This window comes from Engystomops pustulosus, unplaced genomic scaffold (genome assembly GCF_040894005.1).
Source record: "Engystomops pustulosus unplaced genomic scaffold, aEngPut4.maternal MAT_SCAFFOLD_130, whole genome shotgun sequence".
Classification (NCBI taxonomy): Eukaryota; Metazoa; Chordata; class Amphibia; order Anura; family Leptodactylidae; genus Engystomops; species Engystomops pustulosus.
Window position 1 is genome coordinate 287,564 of NW_027285011.1, and position 15,254 is coordinate 302,817.

A 15,254-nucleotide genomic window follows, 5' to 3' on the forward strand; every position below is an offset into this window, starting at 1 on the left:
CCAGCATCTCGCGTAAACATGCACCGCCCACTTACCCGCTCTACGGTTCCAATACTGCGCATGCGCTCCTTACGGCCTAACAAGCAGCTGTCCGCCATATTTGTGAAGACCAAGTTGCCGGTTGTTTGAATCTGAAAACATCCGGAAGATGAAGCCCGCAGCGGGACAATATAAGCAGGTAAGCCCGAAGCTCTAGGGGGCAGAACAGCTGTGCCTTCTCCTCTCACCGGAATCTGAAACGTAATTATACGAGGAGGAAAAGAAGGACCCTACAGGACCGACAGAGAGGAGAGGAGCTCAGGTAACAGGACAGACAGAGAGGAGAGGAGCTCAGGTAACAGGACAGACAGAGAGGAGAGGAGCTCAGGTAACAGGACAGACAGAGAGGAGAGGAGCTCAGGTAACAGGACAGACAGAGAGGAGAGGAGCTCAGGTAACAGGACAGACAGAGAGGAGAGGAGCTCAGGTAACAGGACAGACAGAGAGGAGAGGAGCTCAGGTAACAGGACAGACAGAGAGGAGAGGAGCTCAGGTAACAGGACCGACAGAGAGGAGAGGAGCTCAGGTAACAGGACAGACAGAGAGGAGAGGAGCTCAGGTAACAGGACAGACAGAGAGGAGAGGAGCTCAGGTAACAGGACAGACAGAGAGGAGAGGAGCTCAGGTAACAGGACAGACAGAGAGGAGAGGAGCTCAGGTAACAGGACAGACAGAGAGGAGAGGAGCTCAGGTAACAGGACAGACAGAGAGGAGAGGAGCTCAGGTAACAGGACCGACAGAGAGGAGAGGAGCTCAGGTAACAGGACAGACAGAGAGGAGAGGAGCTCAGGTAACAGGACAGACAGAGAGGAGAGGAGCTCAGGTAACAGGACCGACAGAGAGGAGAGGAGCTCAGGTAACAGGACCGACAGAGAGGAGAGGAGCTCAGGTAACAGGACAGACAGAGAGGAGAGGAGCTCAGGTAACAGGACCGACAGAGAGGAGAGGAGCTCAGGTAACAGGACCGACAGAGAGGAGAGGAGCTCAGGTAACAGGACCGACAGAGAGGAGAGGAGCTCAGGTAACAGGACAGACGGAGAGGAGCTCAGGTAACAGGACCGACAGAGAGGAGAGGAGCTCAGGTAACAGGACAGACAGAGAGGAGAGGAGCTCAGGTAACAGGACAGACAGAGAGGAGAGGAGCTCAGGTAACAGGACAGACAGAGAGGAGAGGAGCTCAGGTAACAGGACAGACAGAGAGGAGAGGAGCTCAGGTAACAGGACCGACAGAGAGGAGCTCAGGTAACAGGACCGACAGAGAGGAGAGGAGCTCAGGTAACAGGACAGACAGAGAGGAGAGGAGCTCAGGTAACAGGACAGACAGAGAGGAGAGGAGCTCAGGTAACAGGACAGACAGAGAGGAGAGGAGCTCAGGTAACAGGACCGACAGAGAGGAGCTCAGGTAACAGGACCGACAGAGAGGAGAGGAGCTCAGGTAACAGGACCGACAGAGAGGAGAGGAGCTCAGGTAACAGCACAGACAGAAAGGAGAGGAGCTCAGGTAACAGGACAGACAGAGAGGAGAGGAGCTCAGGTAACAGGACCGACAGAGAGGAGCTCAGGTAACAGGACAGACAGAGAGGAGAGGAGCTCAGGTAACAGGACCGACAGAGAGGAGAGGAGCTCAGGTAACAGGACCGACAGAGAGGAGAGGAGCTCAGGTAACAGGACAGACAGAGAGGAGAGGAGCTCAGGTAACAGGACAGACAGAGAGGAGAGGAGCTCAGGTAACAGGACAGACAGAGAGGAGAGGAGCTCAGGTAACAGGACAGACAGAGAGGAGAGGAGCTCAGGTAACAGGACAGACAGAGAGGAGAGGAGCTCAGGTAACAGGACAGACAGAGAGGAGAGGAGCTCAGGTAACAGGACAGACAGAGAGGAGAGGAGCTCAGGTAACAGGACAGACAGAGAGGAGAGGAGCTCAGGTAACAGGACAGACAGAGAGGAGAGGAGCTCAGGTAACAGGACAGACAGAGAGGAGAGGAGCTCAGGTAACAGGACCGACAGAGAGGAGAGGAGCTCAGGTAACAGGACCGACAGAGAGGAGAGGAGCTCAGGTAACAGGACAGACAGAGAGGAGCTCAGGTAACAGGACAGACAGAGAGGAGCTCAGGTAACAGGACAGACAGAGAGGAGCTCAGGTAACAGGACAGACAGAGAGGAGCTCAGGTAACAGGACAGACAGAGAGGAGCTCAGGTAACAGGACAGACAGAGAGGAGCTCAGGTAACAGGACAGACAGAGAGGAGCTCAGGTAACAGGACAGACAGAGAGGAGAGGAGCTCAGGTAACAGGACAGACAGAGAGGAGCTCAGGTAACAGGACAGACAGAGAGGAGAGGAGCTCAGGTAACAGGACCGACAGAGAGGAGAGGAGCTCAGGTAACAGGACCGACAGAAAGGAGAGGAGCTCAGGTAACAGGACAGACAGAGAGGAGAGGAGCTCAGGTAACAGGACAGACAGAGAGGAGAGGAGCTCAGGTAACAGGACAGACAGAGAGGAGAGGAGCTCAGGTAACAGGACAGACAGAGAGGAGAGGAGCTCAGGTAACAGGACAGACAGAGAGGAGAGGAGCTCAGGTAACAGGACCGACAGAGAGGAGAGGAGCTCAGGTAACAGGACAGACAGAGAGGAGAGGAGCTCAGGTAACAGGACCGACAGAGAGGAGAGGAGCTCAGGTAACAGGACCGACAGAGAGGAGAGGAGCTCAGGTAACAGGACCGACAGAGAGGAGAGGAGCTCAGGTAACAGGACAGACAGAGAGGAGAGGAGCTCAGGTAACAGGACAGACAGAGAGGAGAGGAGCTCAGGTAACAGGACAGACAGAGAGGAGAGGAGCTCAGGTAACAGGACAGACAGAGAGGAGAGGAGCTCAGGTAACAGGACAGACAGAGAGGAGAGGAGCTCAGGTAACAGGACAGACAGAGAGGAGAGGAGCTCAGGTAACAGGACAGACAGAGAGGAGAGGAGCTCAGGTAACAGGACAGACAGAGAGGAGAGGAGCTCAGGTAACAGCACAGACAGAGAGGAGAGGAGCTCAGGTAACAGGACCGACAGAGAGGAGAGGAGCTCAGGTAACAGGACAGACAGAGAGGAGAGGAGCTCAGGTAACAGGACAGACAGAGAGGAGAGGAGCTCAGGTAACAGGACAGACAGAGAGGAGAGGAGCTCAGGTAACAGGACAGACAGAGAGGAGAGGAGCTCAGGTAACAGGACAGACAGAGAGGAGAGGAGCTCAGGTAACAGGACAGACAGAGAGGAGAGGAGCTCAGGTAACAGGACAGACAGAGAGGAGAGGAGCTCAGGTAACAGGACAGACAGAGAGGAGAGGAGCTCAGGTAACAGGACCGACAGAGAGGAGAGGAGCTCAGGTAACAGGACAGACAGAGAGGAGAGGAGCTCAGGTAACAACCCCATTAGGATAAGACAGCAGAGGTCGGAGACAGATGCTCCTTCCTGACATCAGGAGATGAGACTCTTCTATACGGATACAAATCTTTCCACTTTTCCCTTCTAGAAGATTCTCTGGATCCTCCGTGTCCTGTGAGAGACGCAGCCTCCATGAAGCATGAAGCACGTGGCCCTCCCCGTGTCCTGCATCCTACTCCCCATTACATGAGAGAGCGCCACCACCTCAGGACGTCCGCGGGAGCCCCCCACATGTGCCAAAGACTGCCCCCATCATATGTGCCAACACGTGAGTCACCCCGGGAGAGGGGTAATGCATAGGATATGGGGCAGTATTATAGTAGTTATATCCCTGTACATAGGGGGCAGTATTATAGTAGTTATATTCTTGTACATAGGAGGCAGTATTATAGTAGTTATATTCCTGTACATAGGGGGCAGTATTATAGTAGTTATATCCTGTACACAGGGGGCAGTATTATAGTAGTTATATTCCTGTACATAGGGGGCAGTATTATAGTAGTTATATTCCTGTACATAGGGGGCAGTATTATAGTAGTTATATTCCTGTACATAGGGGGCAGTATTATAGTAGTTATATTCTTGTACATAGGGGGCAGTATTATAGTAGTTATATTCCTGTACATAGGGGGCAGTATTATAGTAGTTATATTCCTGTACATAGGGGCAGTGTTATAGTAGTTATATTCCTGTACATAGGGGGCAGTATTATAGTAGTTATATTCCTGTACATAGGGGGCAGTATTATAGTAGTTATATTCCTGTACATAGGGGGCAGTATTATAGTAGTTATATTCCTGTACATAGGGGGCAGTATTATAGTAGTTATATTCATGTACATATGGGACAGTATTATAGTAGTTATATTCCTGTACATAGGGGTGGTATTATAGTAGTTATATTCCTGTACATAGGGGTGGTATTATAGTAGTTATATTCTTGTACATAGGAGGCAGTATTATAGTAGTTATATTCTTGTACATAGGGGGCAGTATTATAGTAGTTATATTCCTGTACATAGGGGGCAGTATTATAGTAGTTATATCCCTGTACATAGGGGGCAGTATTATAGTAGTTATATCCCTGTACATAGGGGCAGTATTATAGTAGTTATATTCTTGTACATAGGGGGCAGTATTATAGTAGTTATATTCCTGTACATAGAGGGCAGTATTATAGTAGTTATATTCCGGTACATAGGGGGCAGTATTATAGTAGGTATATTCCTGTACATAGGGGCAGTATTATAGCAGTTATATTCTTGCACATAGGGGGCAGTATTATAGTAGTTATATTCCTGTACATAGGGGGCAGTATTATAGCAGTTATATTCCTGTACATAGGGGGCAGTATTATAGTAGATATATTCCTGTACATAGGGGGCAGTATTATAGTAGTTATATTCCTGTACATAGGGGACAGTATTATAGTAGTTATATTCTTGTACATAGGGGGCAGTATTATAGTAGTTATATCCCTGTACATAGGGGGCAGTATTATAGTAGTTATATTCCTGTACATAGGGGGCAGTATTATAGTAGTTATATTCTGGTACATAGGGGGCAGTATTATAGTAGTTATATTCTTGTACATAGGAGGCAGTATTATAGTAGTTATATTCCTGTACATAGGGGGCAGTATTATAGTAGTTATATTCCTGTACATAGGGGGCAGTATTATAGTAGTTATATTCTTGTACATAGGGGGCAGTATTATAGTAGTTATATTCTTGTACATAGGGGGCAATATTATAGTAGTTATATTCCTGTACATAGGGGGCAGTATTATAGTAGTTATATTCCTGTACATAGGGGGCAGTATTATAGTAGTTATATTCTTGTACATAGGGGGCAGTATTATAGTAGTTATATTCTTGTACATAGGAGGCAGTATTATAGTAGTTATATTCCTGTACATAGGGGACAGTATTATAGTAGTTATATTCCTGTACATAGGGGGCAGTATTATAGTAGTTATATTCTTGTACATAGGGGGCAGTATTATAGTAGTTATATTCTTGTACATAGGGGGCAGTATTATAGTAGTTATATCCCTGTACATAGGGGGCAGTATTATAGTAGTTATATTCCTGTACATAGGGGGCAGTATTATAGTAGTTATATCCTGTACACAGGGGGCAGTATTATAGTAGTTATATTCCTGTACATAGGGGGCAGTATTATAGTAGTTATATTCCTGTACATAGGGGGCAGTATTATAGTAGTTATATTCCTGTACATAGGGGGCAGTATTATAGTAGTTATATTCTTGTACATAGGGGGCAGTATTATAGTAGTTATATCCTGTACACAGGGGGCAGTATTATAGTAGTTATATTCCTGTACATAGGGGACAGTATTATAGTAGTTATATCCCTGTACATAGGGGGCAGTATTATAGTAGTTATATCCCTGTACATAGGGGGCAGTATTATAGTAGTTATATTCTTGTACATAGGGGACAGTATTATAGTAGTTATATTCTTGTACATAGGGGACAGTATTATAGTAGTTATATTCTTGTACATAGGGGGCAGTATTATAGTAGTTATATTCTTGTACATAGGGGGCAGTATTATAGTAGTTATATTCCTGTACATAGGGGGCAGTATTATAGTAGTTATATTCCTGTACATAGGGGACAGTATTATAGTAGTTATATTCCTGTACATAGGGGGCAGTATTATAGTAGTTATATTCTTGTACATAGGGGGCAGTATTATAGTAGTTATATCCCTGTACATAGGGGGCAGTATTATAGTAGTTATATTCCTGTACATAGGGGGCAGTATTATAGTAGTTATATTCCTGTACATAGGGGGCAGTGTTATAGTAGTTATATTCCTGTACATAGGGGGCAGTATTATAGTAGTTATATTCCTGTACATAGAGGGCAGTATTATAGTAGTTATATTCTTGTACATAGGGGGCAGTATTATAGTAGTTATATTCCTGTACATAGCAGGCAGTATTATAGTAGTTATATTCTTGTACATAGGGAGCAGTATTATAGTAGTTATATTCCTGTACATAGGGGGCAGTATTATAGTAGTTATATTCTTGTACATAGGGGGCAATATTATAGTAGTTATATTCCTGTACATAGGGGGCAGTATTATAGTAGTTATATTCTTGTACATAGGGGGCAGTATTATAGTAGTTATATTCTTGTACATAGGGGGCAGTATTATAGTAGTTATATTCTTGTACATAGGGGGCAGTATTATAGTAGTTATATTCCTGTACATAGGGGGCAGTATTATAGTAGTTATATTCCTGTACATAGGGGGCAGTATTATAGTAGTTATATTCTTGTACATAGGGGGGAGTATTATAGTAGTTATATTCTTGTACATAGGGGGCAGTATTATAGTAGTTATATCCCTGTACATAGGGGGCAGTATTATAGTAGTTATATTCTTGTACATAGGGGGCAGTATTATAGTAGTTATATTCCTGTACATAGGGGACAGTATTATAGTAGTTATATTCCTGTACATAGGGGGCAGTATTATAGTAGTTATATTCCTGTACATAGGAGGCAGTATTATAGTAGTTATATTCTTGTACATAGGGGGCAGTATTATAGTAGTTATATTCCTGTACATATGGGGCAGTATTATAGTAGTTATATTCTTGTACATAGGGGACAGTATTATAGTAGTTATATTCCTGTACATAGAGGGCAGTATTATAGTAGTTATATTCTTGTACATAGGGGGCAGTATTATAGTAGTTATATTCTTGTACATAGGGGGCAGTATTATAGTAGTTATATTCTTGTACATAGGGGGCAGTATTATAGTAGTTATATTCCTGTACATAGGAGGCAGTATTATAGTAGTTATATTCCTGTACATAGGGGGCAGTATTATAGTAGTTATATTCCTGTACATAGGGGGCAGTATTATAGTAGTTATATTCCTGTACATAGGGGACAGTATTATAGTAGATATATTCCTGTACATAGGGGGCAGTATTATAGTAGTTATATTCCTGTACATAGGGGCAGTATTATAGTAGTTATATTCCTGTACATAGGGGGCAGTATTATAGTAGTTATATTCTTGTACATAGGGGGCAGTATTATAGTAGTTATATTCCTGTACATAGGGGGCAGTATTATAGTAGTGTGTTGTACAGTGTCGGTATATTTCGGGCTGCGGTATGTACTGCTCCTCACATACCTTGTTGGATAATTGGATTATATTTGGGGCTGGGTACTGGTCGCTCCGGTTTGGGTCCGGTGCTGGGGCAGTGTGTACTGATGATAAATCCCTGAGTAATGTGCACGTGGCTCCGTGTAGCACAGCTTAGTAGACCTGCGCCGCTCCCTGTTATACAGGATAATATCAGGTCATTGATCATCCTGTGATTTCTATTGGAAAACTGTCTTATAATTAATGTGGCGAGAGGCGACTGACGCCAGTAAGGGAGTGGCTTCAGTACAAGGGGGCGTGTAGTAGCCAAGTGGGCGGGGGTCTCCTGTATGGGCGGGGGTCTCCTGTATGGGCGGGGGTCTCCTGTATGGGCGGTGGTCTCCTGTATGGGCGGTGGTCTCCTGTATGAGCAATGGTCTCGTGCTGTGTGATGGATGAGCGGGGGTGACATGCGGAGGGGTTCACGTGACATGCGGGGGGTGGGACACGGGTGACATGCGGGGGGGACAGGTGACATGCGGGGGGGACAGGTGACATGCGGGGGGGGCACAGGTGACATGCGGGGGGGGCACAGGTGACATGCGGGGGGGGGACACAGGTGACATGCGGGGGGGGGACACAGGTGACATGCGGGGGGGGGGGGACACAGGTGACATGCGGGGGGGGGCACAGGTGACATGCGGGGGGGGCACAGGTGACATGCGGGGGGGGGCACAGGTGACATGCGGGGGGGGCACAGGTGACATGCGGGGGGGTGCGCACAGGTGACATGCGGGGGGGGCACAGGTGACATGCGGGGGGGGACACGGGTGACATGCGGGGGGGGCACAGGTGACATGCGGGGGGGGGACACGGGTGACATGCGGGGGGGTGGACACGGGTGACATGCGGGGGGGACACAGGTGACATGCGGGGGGTGGACACGGGTGACATGCGGGGGGGGGACACGGGTGACATGCGGGGGGGGGACACGGGTGACATGCGGGGGGGGCACAGGTGACATGCGGGGGGGTGGACACGGGTGACATGCGGGGGGGGACACGGGTGACATGCGGGGGGTGGACACGGGTGACATGGGGTGGACACGGGTGACATGCGGGGGGGGCACAGGTGACATGCGGGGGGGGCACAGGTGACATGCGGGGGGGGCACAGGTGACATGCGGGGGGGGGGCACGTGTGACATGCGGGGGGGGACACACACACGTGACATGACGTGTTCCCTGCTTTCCGCCAGGCACGGCCTTTGTACCTCTGGGCTGTTTTATGGCCGGATACAAACATCTCAGCCGGGCGACCTCTGCCCGGGTGTCACATACATCTCAGCGGAGACACGTATAATCTATAGTGTCACTCTACTGCAGACATTGTATACATATAGTGACCTGTCTCTGGTTTCTATATACATTGTATCTTTATAGGGTGCGGTATGTACATTGTATAGTGTATGGTATATACATTGCACTGTATAGGGGGCGGTATGTACATTGTATAGTGTATGGTATGTACATTGTATAGTGTATGGTATGTGCATTGTACTGTATAGGGGCGGCATGTGCATTGTACTGTGTAGGGGGCGGTATGTACCTCGTATAGTGTATGGTATATACATTGTATAGTGTATGGTATATACATTGCACTGTATAGGGGGCGGTATGTACCTCGTATAGTGTATGGTATGTACATTGTATAGTGTATGGTATATACATTGTACTGTGTAGGGGGCGGTATATACCTCGTATAGTGTATGGTATGTACATTGTATAGTGTATGGTATATACATTGCACTGTATAGGGGGCGGTATATACCTCGTATAGTGTATGGTATGTACATTGTATAGTGTATGGTATATACATTGCACTGTATAGGGGGCGGTATGTACATCGTATAGTGTATGGTATGTACATTGTATAGTGTATGGTATATAAATTGTACTGTATAGGGGGCGGTATGTACATTGTATAGTATATGGTATATACATTGCACTGTATAGGGGGCGGTATGTACATCGTATAGTGTATGGTATATGCATTGTACTGTATAGGGGGCGGCATGTGCATTGTACTGTATAGGGGACGGCATGTACATTGTACTGTATAGGGGGCGGTGTGTGCATTGTACTGTATAGGGGACGGTGTGTGCATTGTTCTGTATTGGGGGCAGCATGTGCATTGTACTGTATAGGGGGCGGCATGTGCATTGTACTGTATAGGGGGCGGTGTGTGCATTGTACTGTATAGGGGGCGGCGTGTGCATTGTACTGTATTGGGGGCAGCATGTGCATTGTACTGTATAGGGGGCGGCATGTACATTGTACTGTATAGGGGGCGGTGTGTGCATTGTACTGTATAGGGGACGGTGTGTGCATTGTACTGTATAGGGGACGGTGTGTGCATTGTTCTGTATTGGGGGCAGCATGTGCATTGTACTGTATAGGGGGCAGCATGTGCATTGTACTGTATAGGGGGCGGCATGTGCATTGTACTGTATAGGGGGCGGTGTGTGCATTGTACTGTATAGGGGACGGTGTGTGCATTGTTCTGTATTGGGGGCAGCATGTGCATTGTACTGTATAGGGGGCAGCATGTGCATTGTACTGTATAGGGGGCGGCATGTGCATTGTACTGTATAGGGGGCGGCATGTGCATTGTACTGTATAGGGGGCGGCATGTACATTGTACTGTATAGGGGGCGGTGTGTGCATTGTACTGTATAGGGGACGGTGTGTGCATTGTTCTGTATTGGGGGCAGCATGTGCATTGTACTGTATAGGGGGCGGCATGTGCATTGTACTGTATAGGGGGCGGTGTGTGCATTGTACTGTATAGGGGGCGGCGTGTGCATTGTACTGTATAGAGGGCGGCATGTGCATTGTACTGTATAGGGGGCGGTATGTACATCGTATAGTGTATGGTATATGCATTGCAGTGTATAGGGGGCGGTATGTGCATTGTACTGTATAGGGGGCGGTGTGTGCATTGTACTGTATAGGGGGCGGCATGTGCATTGTACTGTATAGGGGGCGGTATGTACATTGTATAGTATATGGTATATACATTGCACTTTATAGGGGGCGGTATGTACATCGTATAGTGTATGGTATATGCATTGTACTGTATAGGGGGCGGCGTGTGCATTGTACTGTATAGGGGGCGGCGTGTGCATTGTACTGTATAGGGGACGGTGTGTGCATTGTACTGTATAGGGGGCGGCGTGTGCATTGTACTGTATAGGGGACGGTGTGTGCATTGTTCTGTATTGGGGACGGTGTGTGCATTGTACTGTATAGGGGGCGGTGTGTGCATTGTACTGTATAGGGGGCAGCATGTGCATTGTACTGTATAGGGGGCAGCATGTGCATTGTACTGTATAGGGGGCGGCGTGTGCATTGTACTGTATAGGGGGCGGTGTGTGCATTGTACTGTATAGGGGGCGGTATGTACATCGTATAGTGTATGGTATATGCATTGCAGTGTATAGGGGGCGGTATGTGCATTGTACTGTATAGGGGGCGGTGTGTGCATTGTACTGTATAGGGGGCGGCATGTGCATTGTACTGTATAGGGGGTGGTATGTACATCATATAGAGAATGGTATATACATTGCACTGTATAGGGGGCGGTATGTACATCGTATATACATACAGACACGTGCAGGCTATAGGGTACGGTATATGCATATAGACAGGTGCAGGCTATAGGGTACGGTATATACACACAGACACGTGCAGGCTATAGGGTAAGGTATATATACATAGACATGTGCAGGCTATAGGGTACGGTATATAGATACACACGTGCTGGCTATAGGGTATGGTATATATACATACACGTGCAGCCTATAGGATAAGGTATATATACATAGACACGTGCAGGCTATAGGGTACGGTATATACATACAGACACGTGCAGCCTATAGGATAAGGTATATATACATAGACACGTGCAGGCTATAGGGTACGGTATATACACACACACACATGCAGGCTTTAGGGTACGGTATATACATACAGACACGTGCAGCCTATAGGATAAGGTATATATACATAGACACGTGCAGGCTATAGGGTACGGTATATACATACAGACACGTGCAGCCTATAGGATAAGGTATATATACATAGACACGTGCAGGCTATAGGGTACGGTATATACACACACACACACATGCAGGCTTTAGGGTACGGTATATACACACACATGCAGGCTATAGGGTACGGTATATATACACAGACGCATGCAGGCTATAGGGTACGGTATATACACAGACACATACAGGCTATAGGATAAGGTATATATACATACAGACACGTGCAGCCTATAGGATAAGGTATATATACATAGACACGTGCAGGCTATAGGGTACGGTATATACACACACATGCAGGCTATAGGGTACGGTATATACACACACATGCAGGCTATAGGGTACGGTATATATACATAGACACGTGCAGACAGTGACCCGTCTCTGATCTCTTGTGTCAGGAATTCAGGAAGGACTTTGGCCTCGGGGTGTGACGGCGGCCGCGCACATCACCTGCAGCTCTTCCTCCTCGGTGACAGTCGTCTCTCAGCCGCGGCTATGGACAGCACCCAGGGACTGATGGAGCGGTACCAGGCGGCGGCCCAGGGGTACAGGGTGCCCCCTCATGGCTGGAGGATCTGCCTGGCGCATGAGTTTCAGGAGAAGAGGAAACCCTTCCAGCTGGAGCACCTGTCTGCCGCCAAGAAGCTGGCCCACCTACCCATGGGGGTGAGGTAAGTACCTGCTGGTATACATACTGCCTAGAGGGCATAGCTACTGCCCTGTGTAGTGTATGGTATAGATACTGTCCTGTATATAATATACCGGGGGGGAGTATAGTGTATGGTATAGATACTGTCCTGTATATAATATACCAGGGGTATAGTGTATGGTATAGATACTGTCCTGTATATAATATACAGGGGGGAGTATAGTGTATGGTATAGATACTGTCCTGTATATAATATACAGGGGGGAGTATAGTGTATGGTATAGATACTGTCCTGTATATAATATACCGGGGGGGAGTATAGTGTATGGTATAGATACTGTCCTGTATATAATATACAGGGGGGAGTATAGTGTATGGTATAGATACTGTCCTGTATATAATATACCGGGGGGGAGTATAGTGTATGGTATAGATACTGTCCTGTATATAATATACCAGGGGTATAGTGTATGGTATAGATACTGTCCTGTATATAATATACCGGGGGGATAGTGTATGGTATAGATACTGTCCTGTATATAATATACCGGGGGGGAGTATAGTGTATGGTATAGATACTGTCCTGTATATAATATACCGGGGGGGAGTATAGTGTATGGTATAGATACTGTCCTGTATATAATATACAGGGGGTATAGTGTATGGTATAGATACTGTCCTGTATATAATATACAGGGGGTATAGTGTATGGTATAGATACTGTCCTGTATATAATATACAGGGGGTATAGTGTATGGTATAGATACTGTCCTGTATATAATATACAGGGGGGAGTATAGTGTATGGTATAGATACTGTCCTGTATATAATATACAGGGGGTATAGTGTATGGTATAGATACTGTCCTGTATATAATATACAGGGGGTATAGTGTATGGTATAGATACTGTCATGTATATAATATACAGGCGGTATAGTGTATGGTATAGATACTGTCCTGTATATAATATACCGGGGGGGAGTATAGTGTATGGTATAGATAATGTCCTGTATATAATATACAGGGGGTATAGTGTATGGTATAGATACTGTCCTGTATATAATATACAGGGAGTATAGTGTATGGTATAGATACTGTCCTGTATATAATATACCAGGGGGGAGTATAGTGTATGGTATAGATACTGTCCTGTATATAATATACCAGGGGGGAGTATAGTGTATGGTATAGATACTGTCCTGTATATAATATACAGGGGGTATAGTGTATGGTATAGATACTGTCCTGTATATAATATACAGGGGGTATAGTGTATGGTATAGATACTGTCCTGTATATAATATACCGGGGGGGAGTATAGTGTATGGTATAGATACTGTCCTGTATATAATATACCAGGAGTATAGTGTATGGTATAGATACTGTCCTGTATATAATATACAGGGGGTATAGTGTATGGTATAGATACTGTCCTGTATATAATATACCGGGGGGGAGTATAGTGTATGGTATAGATACTGTCATGTATATAATATACAGGGGGGAGTATAGTGTATGGTATAGATACTGTTCTGTATATAATATACCGGGGGGGAGTATAGTGTATGGTATAGATACTGTTCTGTATATAATATACAGGGGGGAGTATAGTGTATGGTATAGATATTGTCCTGTATATAATATACAGGGGGGAGTATAGTGTATGGTATAGATACTGTCCTGTATATAATATACAGGGGGGGATAGTGTATGGTATAGATACTGTTCTGTATATAATATACAGGGGGGAGTATAGTGTATGGTATAGATATTGTCCTGTATATAATATACAGGGGGGAGTATAGTGTATGGTATAGATACTGTCCTGTATATAATATACAGGGGGGGATAGTGTATGGTATAGATACTGTCCTGTATATAATATACAGGGAGTATAGTGTATGGTATAGATACTGTCCTGTATATAATATACAGGGGGGGTATAGTGTATGGTATAGATACTGTCCTGTATATAATATACAGGGGGGAGTATAGTGTATGGTATAGATACTGTCCTGTATATAATATACCAGGGGTATAGTGTATGGTATAGATACTGTCCTGTATATAATATACCGGGGGGATAGTGTATGGTATAGATACTGTCCTGTATATAATATACCGGGGGGGAGTATAGTGTATGGTATAGATACTGTCCTGTATATAATATACAGGGGGGAGTATAGTGTATGGTATAGATAATGTCCTGTATATAATATACAGTGAGTATAGTGTATGGTATAGATACTGTCCTGTATATAATATACAGGGGGTATAGTGTATGGTATAGATACTGTCCTGTATATAATATACCGGGGGGGAGTATAGTGTATGGTATAGATACTGTCCTGTATATAATATACAGGGGGGATAGTGTATGGTATAGATACTGTCCTGTATATAATATACCGGGGGGGAGTATAGTGTATGGTATAGATACTGTCCTGTATATAATATACCGGGGGGGAGTATAGTGTATGGTATAGATACTGTCCTGTATATAATATACCGGGGGGAGTATAGTGTATGGTATAGATACTGTCCTGTATATAATATACCGGGGGGAGTATAGTGTATGGTATAGATACTGTCCTGTATATAATATACAGGGGGGAGTATAGTGTATGGTATAGATACTGTCCTGTATATAATATACCGGGGGGGAGTATAGTGTATGGTATAGATACTGTCCTGTATATAATATACCGGGGGGTATAGTGTATGGTATAGATACTGTCCTGTATATAATATACAGGGGGTATAGTGTATGGTATAGATGCTGTCCTGTATATAATATACCGGGGGGGAGTATAGTGTATGGTATAGATACTGTCCTGTATATAATATACAGGGGGGAGTATAGTGTATGGTATAGATACTGTCCTGTAT

At 45.6% G+C, this 15,254-nt stretch overlaps 1 long non-coding RNA gene across 2 annotated transcripts; it reads left to right on the plus strand.

The window, feature by feature from the left end:
• Nucleotides 1–53: 53 nt before the first annotated feature.
• LOC140108435 (uncharacterized) lies at nucleotides 54–12,392 on the plus strand. Of its 2 annotated transcripts, none has more exons than XR_011851062.1 (3): nucleotides 54–178; nucleotides 3,556–3,735; nucleotides 12,114–12,392. It is a non-coding gene; the product is annotated as an uncharacterized lncRNA (long non-coding RNA). The 2 variants fall into 2 exon arrangements; XR_011851061.1 differs by lacking the exon at nucleotides 54–178 and adding an exon at nucleotides 179–301.
• Nucleotides 12,393–15,254: the final 2,862 nt, after the last annotated feature.